We start from the raw sequence: 12,209 nt of genomic DNA on the forward strand, positions 1-12,209 counted from the left end.
CTATTTGGTTTAAAAATAAGAATACCTAACTCTCAAGAGGAATATTTAACATGTTGACAACTATCTAGCCAACAGATTACCTCTCTACTGAAATGCAACTCTAAATAAAGAATCAGTTCTGAGAGGATGTACCATGTATAAGGATGGATTAAAAACATCTCTTATTTCTATTAACCATTCTTGTTTCCTCAAAGTCACATACATCTCTATGAAAGCTGATCTGTGCTACGCAAGTTTATCCTAGAAGCCTTTTGAGCTCATGACACCAATGACATATTGTAATGTTCCATTGATGTGTTGAAGAGATGTGATGGACAGTGGTTCTCAGAAATACCTGCTGGTCGCAGGCAAAACAGGACCAGGGATGGTGGCTCATCTGCAGACAACGGAGAGAAAACCCACTCTCCAGCAAAACCAATATTGATTGTTCACTCAGACCATAGCAGAGTATTTCTCCCCAACATACACACACCACCTCCCCATCCTCATAAGGGATGGAAGTGGTCCAGATGATTTTTTTTCAGACTGTTTGTAAACACACTGTGTAGAAAATGTCAGTCCTAAAGACTATGGCTTGACAAAATGCACAGCATTCAAAAAGTGGGTCTCTTAAAGGGATGTAGTGGGTAACTATTCCAGTAGGCAGACTGATGAATCCTGCTTGTATTTCAGGTGAAGAAAGCAATAAACCATCATGTTGTTAGTAACTTACAACAGCTTAAAGAAATTAACTTCCGATATCAGCACGACCATTCTGACTTAAATCAGATCAGACTGCTTCGTCGGAAAGACTCTGATTCACTTGAAAACAGAACTAGTTGGAAATATATTCCTAAATTTTTCTTCAACAAGAAAAAAAAAGTTTTAAATCAAAGGAAACTTTTTATGCATAAAAAAAAAATGACATCAGGAAGATCAGTTGCTCACTGTAATCCTTCAGTGCCTAAGTATAGATTTTTCTTACTGAGAATGGAAATACATTTGGTGTTTTGGGAAACAATAGTTATTGGATTTATTTTTCCCTAAACGAAATGCTCAGAAAATATTAAAGAAATAATGTAATAAATATTTTCCCCTCCTCTAAGTACATTTGGCAGTTTCCTAGCCAGGTCTGTTATATCTAAAGTCTTCCTATAATTATTTTAAGGAAGAACTGAGAAGAGGGAAGGAGCATTTTGCTTAAGTATATATCAAAATATAGCTTTTCTATTGGTTATAGCATTGGCTACTGTACTACTAGGTAGATGTGGAGCACAGAAGTCTTTCAAGCTTTGGATGTATTTGATAAGTTTAAATCTTCATCGACCTCTTGTCAAATTATTGCAAAATTATGCTTCCTTTCCATGGCAGAGCTATTGATACCACATATTGTTTGATTACTGTCTTATTTTTTGTCCTCCTCCAGGAAAATGAATAGCCAGACTGCTCAGTTCAGGCCAGTTTATTAGAGTTCAGAGCTGCCAATGACAATTTCTCACATGGAGTATCACAAGGGTTCACTGACTGTCCTGGGGTCACAAAGCATAGCAAAAGGCTCTTCACTTTGCTCTGAAACATTATAAAATTCTGAAACCCTATTGTTTCCAAACTTCAAGACCATTTTCTTACCCATCTGTATGTTTCCCCTACTTGACATTTAAGTCTCTTGGTGTCAAGGTGCTCTGTGTTTCAGGAGGTAGTCTTAAATACCTACCCCAGCTTTAATATGGACACATACTCATTAGTAACAAGGTTTTCTGATTTTGTTTTTAGTTTTATGATCAAACTGAAATGGTGCTGTGCCTTGTAGTCATGGTATGCTTGTGTGAGTAGGTTTAAATGCCTTCAGCAAGACCTCTGAATAAAAACAAAAATTCAGAAATTGTTGTGGAGTTACAATTGTTGTGAAGTTAATAATAAAAAGGTACGTGCATGAGGACAGCTGTATTCAACAATAAACCTTCAGCCATCATGCAACTATTGCACTGTTCTCGTGCTTGAGTACCATTATTTGATATGAACCTATTATTTAGAATTCTTGGTGAGACTTCATCAAATAAATACTGTTTCTTGCATTTTGAATGCCTTCACTGAAAAATTTAGGTAATTTAATGTTTTTAGCTCACCTGAACGCACTAATTCAAACAGCCTGCTGGTAAAGCCAAAGCTCTCTAAATCTATTTAGGACCACACTCTGCTCTTGCTTTCATCATGAGAATCTCACAAATTTTTGAGATATACAAATTTAAAAGGTGTACACCGAAGCACAAACCATTATAGATGAATCTATACTGTATAGAAGAACCTGCATTAGTCTAGCTAAATATCAGTAATTTGCCTCTTTCTCTAGTAAAAGAGAGGGACTCAACAACAGGGTAAATTGCTTCTCAAGTTGTTTTACCTTTGCTGAGTTCAAAAAAAAGACGAAACAGGCCATTGGGTACTACCCATCAGCTTCCCACCTACTTTCTCTGGTGCCTCCTTGCCTTCTTCCATAATATGGATTAGTCACAGGTTACTTCAATTAGTTCTGATCCCTGTAAGGCCAAGTAGCTGAGTCCCAGTGGTCAAGCATTCCTGAGACTGTGTGTTAGGGGTACTAAAGGAAAATCTGGGTGAATATTTTAAATTTCACCCCCAAAACCCACTAAAATTGCAATAAGATTGAAACAAGGCAGTGAGCTGCCATTCACTGATATTAAATTGATTGAAATAATAAAAGAAATACTTTTTTATTTTTTCTTAAATGCTCATGGAAAAAATATCCTTGATAATGAAAATTTAAATCTGAGTCATATCTATTTTCTTTACCAGTAGTGATTTATAAGAACCGGATCTTTATTCAGTATGAGTGTATTATAAGCTAAAATGACTGAAGGGTTATTGTGACAAAATAAGCATTTTATGCTAAAGAGCATATTTTGAATTTTCTTCCATTCAATTTTTATACATAAGTGAGAAAAAGTCACTTTAATGTTACTGCACAGGACAAGAACCCAGTTGTGAAGCATTTATATTACAAAATGGTACATGGTTTCTTAAGAGAACTTCAGGCAAAGATAACTAGAATAAAGGATGTTTGTGACAATTTCAAATAAGATTGATATGATTTCCTGATAAAGTTCTTCATAAGGAGCTGCAGCATTGGTGATATGAGTGATTGCTTTAATATTAGCCATTCTTTACTGAGACCTAATCTGCCAATGTATGGATTTTTATATAGAATTAATTGTGGATAGATTTTACATAGCATATTACCTAACTTCCTATTTATTTTGTTATTATTTTACCTTGATATATTTGTATTACTTCAGAAGTAGGTCTTCAGCAATTTCTTGATCACTTATTGTCAAATTGAAATTGATTTCTGAAGTTTCCTCCAGCAGAGAGCTGCAGAGTTTGAGCCTCGTGCAAACATCCAGTAAGATCATGCAGGTTAATGAGACAAGGCAGACAGAAGTGAGAATAAAAGCGAAGCAAACAGGTTAAACAAACCCTTATCAAGATTCATGCTATTGTACACAGACTGCTTCTGGTACCTCTTCAGCCAGCCCCAGCACTCTGTGCAGTCATGTTTTTATTCTAAACACAGAGACCAGTCAGCAAGATGAACTTCTTCCCCACCTTGATCAAAAAAGACATCCCAAAACTCCCTCAGTTTAGATATTTGGTTATTTTGAAGAGACCAGAAAAACATCCTCACCTACCTTTCAGGGGTGTCTGGTTTTATTTCCCACCAATACTAGTTCCCAGGTCTGCCAGATTTTTACTTTTCTTTTTGGAAGTCTTTTAAAAACAAATCTGACATTTAGGAAGGAACCTAATAAATCTTAGCTGCACCTCCAAATCCAACTTAACACCAATAATCATTTTAGACCCCCCCAATACTGTTTTTATATGCCTTACTTACAGGGAAAAAAATATTATTAATTGCTCACTTTTCTATCCTGCAGACTGCTAAAAAGTTTTGTGAGTGTCACAAATTAAGGCATTTGCCCAGAAAGGGAGCCAACCACAACAAATATACAAGATTTTCAGGGTCTACCTGTGCTTTTGGAGATTAAAAGCCTAGAATAAGAAGTTTAAAGGCAAAAGATCTGATAATAGGGCCAATGCTGAATAGACAGTGCACACAATCCTGCCATGCAAAGCAAAATTTCATTTAGTAGGACACACTCACAAACCTGTCACAGAAGACAGAAACTAATCTTTCTCTTCAGTGGCTACATGGAGGAACTGAATCTTGGCAGGATATCAACCATATAAAACAAAAGAAAACATAAAACAAACAAACAAACAAGAAAAGAAAAGTGGGAAAACAGCCTGGTTTCAAGCTTGAACCAGCTGGGAAGCGTATGGAACTGCTGCAGAGAAATAGTGGGCTCCTCTCCTCTGGCTGTGTCAGTGTTTATCCTGCTGACCAACAGCAGAGAACCCATTAGATGTTTTCATGGGGAATCCCAACCAAGCTGTTCTCAGGTGCCTGAGGAGCAAACTGAATGAGGTGACAGCAGAGATTAATCTAGGGTCACTGCTGAGTGCATTGCAACAAGATAATACAGAGAAAGCTATTATCCCTGCTCTCATTGCAATCAGCACAAAGTATGTAACCCAGAGGGAACATTTTGCTTCTGACAAACAATACTTTGAAGGTGGCCTGGGTTAGCCCTGCTTTGGACAGTTGTGATTCAGCAAACAGGGCAGAGCATCTCAAGTCTCTCATCTGAGAATCTCAGCTGAGTGGACTGAGAAATGCTGGGAAGAGTGGTGGGAAGAAGCAGGTTCCCCTGGAGAAAGGGTAAATCAGGCTCCAGAATGGGGCCAGAAAAAGAAAGGAGAAAAACAGGGAGCTCAGAGAAGGATATCTGCACAACGCATGTAATAGATATGTAGTAGATGTACAAATAGATGTACATACAATACAATAGGCTTACATACATACAATAGGTCCAAGAATTGCGGGAGATGAAAAGAAAGATTATTTGAGGATTGTGTTTGCTGCCAATCAGGAAGCCAATAACTAACGGAAACCAAGCCTGAACATAAGGAACCAGCTACAATAATGCAGTAGACAAGTGGAAAGTTGCTTCCATTGCCTTTTTTTAATTATTATTTTTTATTTTTTATTACTATTCTGTTTACTCAAGACTCCTCTTTATCTTATTTACATTGAAAAATGTTATGGTATGTATCCTCACAAATCTTGACTTTAATGTTATTTTGGTCTCCTATGGAAAGATTACTATAGGGAAAAAATATGATATTTCTGTGTTTAAACTGAATAATTTGGGCATTTTAAACCCATGGTACTCATCAGGGCTCTACCTGTACAGAATAGGCAGTATTCAAGAGGCAGTTATGCTGTGAGTGGCGGAAGAGGAAGAACTATGAAAATATTTTGTGTCATCAATACCTCTCTGCTATAGAGGCATATGATCCAAGCTTCCTCTTGCAGAAATGTGTGATAAAAGATAGAGATATTAGGAAACGATCTTTCTTTAATTGTAGGCTACAGAGAAGTCTTCCCAATGCTATTATGGTGAGGTATCATAAGATGTCCACACAATTAGGGTATCATAAATAATGATGCCTCCTGAACACAAAATGCTTGGAAAGAAAACAAAACAAAACACCACCAAAAAAAAAACAACAACAAACAAACAAACAAAAACAAACAAACAAACAAAAAAACACCACCAAACAAGCAAACAAACAAACAAAAACAAATGGTGAAAGGAGCTGTACTTGAGGCATGATGCTAGAGCCTTAAAGCCATAAAATCAGAAATAATAAAGTATTTATTTTAGTAAGAATAGAGCTTTGCTGGAAGCCTAAAATCCCATGGCTTTGGACTGAGAAGAATCTGAAAGCAATAAATTAAGCAGCAAGGTGCTCTGCATGATTGAATTAATAATGTAGAAAAGAACTCCTGAATAAAGAAATACCAGTTCTGAAAGGAAAAATAAAAACTTCTCTGCAATCTAAACTAGCTCATCAATAATGAATGAAATCCATTTTTGAATTAGTTCATGCAGGTTAGCTCAATGCTTCCTGTAGAAGCATTGTGAATATAGGTTACCTACCATGCATAACCTTTGTAATACCATAAAATATGTACTCTGCTATGCTGCTCAGCTATGTCTGACAATCTGAGCATGAGCCTCTGAAACCACCACCATCACCTATAGATTATGGAAGCCCACATAAGATAGTGTGTTAACGTGAATTCTCCCTTGCATTAGCCATACCTTTACCACATACTCTCAGATAAGATCCACCTTTCATTGAATGAATTAGGCTTCTACCACAGGAGCCTCAGGGGAAGCAATTAAATTTAATGGGAGGTGTAACTCCTAAATAAATACATTCCTTAGCCAAAGCATCAGGAAGAAAAGGCCTACATATCCTCTGCAAAACACGAGATACTCTGAGACATTCCCACATCAACATTTCCATTTCTCTTTTCAAGTTTAATTTATGTCCTCATTTACTAATGAGCTGTACTAAAGCAATAAGCCTTGATGGGGGAAAGCATTATCATGAGACAACTTAGTATGCCCAGCACATGATGCTCTACAGGTCAATTATAAGGTCAGTTAACAAACCATATTCTGCCAGACAGTTTTGTTAGTAAGAACAGCATAAATTATCAGGCTTTGGAACTGCCCTAGCAAAATATACATACATATATATATATATTTACATCTGAAAAGCATTCAAGAAATTTTATTTATTTATTTAAAAGAAGTTTAAGGAGTGATTTCTCCCCATCTTCATTAAACCAGGACAGTAACTTCTGAAACAGAGACAAATGTCAGACTTTTGCAGCTCTATTTGAGTCTGGGTGAAGGTTTCTGCTTTATCTTTCTGTAGCCAAAGGAAAGAACTTTGACTAGTTATACATAACTCCATGATATGGGAACATCATCAGTCAGGCCATTTTATCTCAGTCTAATTTGTATTGGGACTTAGATTCATCTTGGCCAAAACAAGTATTAATGTGAAATATCTTTATCCAGTCAGTTTACACATATGAGGTAATAATCATAGACCTAATCTTGAAAATTTCCTTTAATCCACAAAGTTCTTAGGTGGAGAAATATAAAATGTTTTGAATTTGAAAGCTAGTGCACACATAGTTCAGGCTTTTGAGGAGATGATTTGCAGGTGTAGTGATTTTGTTTGAGGTGTAAAATTCGTAGGTTTGATATCTAGAAGAATTAAGAGACATCTATCAGGGCAGTGGTGGTGTTGGGAATTGTATTTATTTATTCTTCTAAGATTCCTAGAAATCTCACTGCCTAAATAATATTTGGGTGATGAAAATTATGGTTAAAATGTAATAAAAATGCATGTCTGAAAAGTCAGCCCACAACAGTACAATAACAAACTAACACAGTATTTGTGCGTATGTGTGTGTAGACTTGGATTACTACTTGACATTCAGCATTGTTTTTCTTGTCATGCCAATTGGATGATGGTGTTTAAACAGGAGCCTCCATTACTTCAGAAGAGGCAGCAGTTTTGGTGGATCAAGAGTTTGTTTTTTTTTTCCATCTGCAAATTTATGAGAAAGCTTAGCAGGCTTTATTCTACTGTTTATTTATTTACTTATTTATTTTCTTCTTATCTATTTTCTTGATTGTATAGCAAGCCACATTTGCTCTGTCTGCTGCCTTGGGGATCAGGGATGCACCACAGACTGAGCAGCATGGTCAGAGAGATCTCTGCAGTTTCCCCCCCCAGATCTCTGCAGGGGTCTCTGACGTCTGCCTACCATGTCCTGTCCTGCACAGCCACACTCTAGCTATAGGAGTCAGACTGCAGATGTTTACCTTGAACAAGGTTGGCACAGCTCTAAAATGCTATAGGTGACATTTACTCTTGCAGTCGTGATGCCTGGACCTGTCCAAACACCATTCTGTAGACCCGTGGTATTAGCACAAAGTGAAATAGGAACTAATGCATCAGCCAGGGAAGGTATGATGTGCCCAGCTGACGTCTATATGCCTTCTCTTCAAAATTTAACCTCAAGTAAGCTACATCAAAATAAACACTTATTTTTGTTATTTCGACCTTTTTTTCTTCACTGATTTCCAAGACAATAGTCATAGTTGACGAGATCCTGTGATGGCTTTGAGATGACTGTACCACATTAATAAATGTGCCATTTCTCATGTGGTTCAGATTTCATTCCAGACCAGGGATGCTGAAATGTGTTTTCTACTCTCCTCCTCCCAAAATTACTCACTTAAGTGTTATTAAAGTACAAAATAGCATGTCTTTTGCACAAACACTATTTTTCAGAAACGGAATACAAACTCTTCTTGTGGTATTTTTAAAAGTAAAGTAGTGAGGAAAATGTTTGCTTCAATTGTCTAAAACTCAAATACTAGCCCTAAAATGTTACTAGGTGAAACAGTTACACAAGTCCACTTCAATCATGAGACTTTCCACTGTTCCAGCCTTTGAGATGAGCTCTCCTGTCCATAACACTCACACTACAGCTTTTTCATGCTGAAATAAAAGCTTTCTAACTAAAAATGGGTAGTACCTGTAAAAAAGAAAGAACAGCTAAGATGGATCAATCAAAGCAGGAAAGAAAGCTATAAAGAAAGAAAGAGAGAAAGCTGCCAACAAAGTCTTACCTAATACAATTTTTGTCAGTCAAGAAAATGCCTATGATTTGTGAGCTTATATTACCCTTCCCATAGGTACTTCTTTCATAGTGCGTGCATGCAGAATAGGTGCTAGGATGTAAGTTGTGATTTTTTTTTATTTTCACTTAATCACTTAACAAGTCAGTGTTGTATCTAAAAGAAAAATTAAGATGAGTTCTGTAAACAACAGAAGCACCTGAAGGTTCACAATGTGAAAAACTAAATTTTCTTCCTATGGAGTGTTGTTGACTACTCAATATGTAATATAGCTGACGTGTAATATACATGTAGTACACCCCATGATCTCATGCAGGGAATGATTCCACCAAGCCATGCTAATATAAATCTATATAATCTATGTAATTTATACATATATATATAAACTGCTTCCAGTGAGTCTTTTGTAGTGTCTGAGATGAAGGTAATGTGATTTCTAGTAGTCACTGTCCATAAAGAGAAAAGAGATTATTTTCCCCCACCAACACACACAGACACACTACACAATGACACAAATGTACAAATCACCTTATATCATGGCACTACGGAATAGCACAGAGCTTTCCTTCCCAAAGCAAGCAAATGGCTCACTGAAATACCATAGAGCTTCTCTGACCTGCATGCTGTGCATACTGCAGATTTAAAATCCTGTCTTCAGGAGGAAATGAAAAAACAAGGTGTGCAGTCTTTCACATAGCCCTGTGATCTTAATTTACTCCACAATTATGTCTCAAATAATGTATATTCCTTAAGGTCTCAGTTGTAGTCCAGGGTCTAACTGATAATAAAACTTGTATATGAGAACAGGGTCTCTTAGCTCCAGCAGGTTCCCTGCACTTGGCTGATTAATGCTGGGCAGTACCACTGCTGGCAGGTTAATGAAAACAAGGAGCCTGTGGTTCGTCTGAACCAGGCTTGACTTCCATATAGCCAAATATTTATTTATATATATATATAAACACACACATAAATACCAGATGTAATTGGTCTGGGTTCTAGATAATCTCAGCTAGGCCCCTATTTCCCACTAAAGGTTGGAACTGATGATCTTCCGAGGTCACATCTAACCCAGGCTGTTCTATGATTCTACATATACATACACATATACATATATATGTATTGGAAATGAAAAGCTGGTCATCAGGATCTTCAGAGATCTTAAAAACTCAATACAGCCCACACAGAAGGTCTTGTGAAACCCTAAAGGCATTCAAGCTAAATAAAGGCAATAACTGTTTCTTGAGGAGTAGATTGCTACTGGCTAGATTTTTGGCCACATAAATGCACGTGTATCTTGGGAATGCTCCTGTGTACATGCATAGACTCACTCAAAGTACACACAAACACAGAGAGTTAAAGAAAAATCACTGAATATATTAAGAGAAAAGTTTGTTTGTTTGTTTGTTTGTTTGTTTTTAATCTGTCCTCCGTCTAGCAGCCAAATCTGTGGTTAGGTGGGGAGATGGAGCCATTAAGGCAATTTAATGACCTCCTGCAAATGCAGGCCAAAAAACCCCTTCTTTAATAATTTCTGCATGAGAAGTTTCTGAAGAAAGAAAGAAAAAAAAATGGATTGAATACATCCTTCTAGCAAAGTAATTACCTTTGAATATTACAGAAGGCTTTGGAAATATCACTTTGTTTCTCTTTCTTCCTTGTATTTAATTTTAGCAAGCACGGACAAAGCAGGTAGGTAAAAAATTTCACATTCTGCTTCAAGTCTAATTTTACACAGGAATTACTAAACTGGACCTTTGAAGGTTTACCAAGAGAAACTAATATTAGGTAGCAGCTTCTCACCTATGTCACCCCACCTGACATTATCAAAAGGAAGAAACATTGCATAAGTAATTAAATATTTATTCATTTAAAACTATAACTAGAGCAGGAAAATACAACATTTCTACCTCCCACAGCTTTTATCAAGCTGTCATGTTCTCTGTAGCTTGGTGTTAACTGAGTCATAAAGAGAAAAATATCTAAAGCAGGAGAAATGTGTGAACCCTCGCCTGAGGTTGCACTTGGTCATTCAGTGAGAAACCAGAAAAATCCCTGAGACTATTCCTGATCTCTGCAGGTGCAATTCAACAGCAAGGTCAATATGTTCCAAATAAATGCTTAAGTTCATTGCTGTCATCACTAAGATGCAATAGGATGAACTGTCCATCCTTGGAAACAGCTTCAGCTGTGACGTTCCTCTTCCAGACAAAGTACTGATGAAGTTTAAAACATACTCTGTTCAAGTCTTCTGACTTCACAAGTATTCTTTCTCTGTCTTGCAAAAATAATTGAACAACAGAGTCTGATGTGAAAGATTGTTTGAAGGCATATTGAGTGAAATGAGATACATTACATTGCCTTATTTCAGTTAAAAGCCATTGGTTTAGATTGATGTTGGAGAGCTAGTTTAGAAAAACAAACAAACAGTGCAATTCTGTTTTTTGCTTGACAATCCCCTTGAAATATACATTTTCAAATGCAGGCTCATTTTGAGCCTATAAATATACATCTTCTTTATTAAATGAGTTTCATAAAGACAGAGGAAACTTGTTTTGGCCAGCTTCCATGTGTAAAATAATGTTTTATATATATATATATATATATAAATATATCTACCCAGTATTTTGCTTACGTGGGATTGTTTCTTGTACTGCATTTCAACATCTTGCTCCACCTCTTTTTAAAATGCAAAAGAGCTGGACTATTGATCATTATTTCACACTCTAATCACACGGTAGCAAGAAAATATGGGATCAAAGTGAATCTGTGTTGAGTTTTATCCCCTACTTCCTTATTAACAAAGCATTTGTTCAACTTTAAGCGTATGAATGCTGCCACTTATATGCAGCCAAGCAATTAAATTCATGTATATGGTTAATGATGTAATTGACATCACTGGAAATTAAGGATAAGAAATGCTATCTATGAGTGATGCAGTGAGTTACTTTACCACACTCAGGTTTCATTTTTTTGTCCCATCCAAAACCTCTACTACTTTTTATTACTACACTTTGTTCAGTAGCAAATTGATGTAAGGCTATTTAACCATTTTAACTCTTCTCATTTTTAAACTCTTAATTTAATAAATAAACCACCATGGAAAAATAATCTTAGGAAAATTATTCTGAAAGTTATCTAAAAGTTCTCAGACTTTCTGTTTTCTCTGACTTCTTAATTCAGAAATTGGCTGCAGTTCTTGCTGAAGAAGTAAATTACAAAACTGAAATATTCCGCTAGCCCTTTTTCCACAGCTTTTTAAGGTGGGAACTAAGCCAAAGCCCTTTCTCTAGCCTTCTCCTCATGGCTGCAGATCAAAAGATACAGCCATTCCTGGGAGAAGCATATAAGTCACTCTTGTAGTTCCAGTTTCTAGTTTCTCGCATAGAACAAACAGTTGCTAGCACGTGAATAATGTGAAGAGTGACCACAGCATGGAAGACAAGGCTGGAATGAAAACTGCCCCTCGTTCAGGGATGCCTGCCTGACCTCCACACTGATCTTCAAACCAGTCATTTTCTGCACATTCATCTGCTAGAAACAAATCATTAGTTAAAAATAACTGATTTCTGTGAT

Source organism: Anas platyrhynchos, chromosome 4 (assembly GCF_047663525.1).
Source record: "Anas platyrhynchos isolate ZD024472 breed Pekin duck chromosome 4, IASCAAS_PekinDuck_T2T, whole genome shotgun sequence".
In the NCBI taxonomy this organism is placed as follows: Eukaryota; Metazoa; Chordata; class Aves; order Anseriformes; family Anatidae; genus Anas; species Anas platyrhynchos.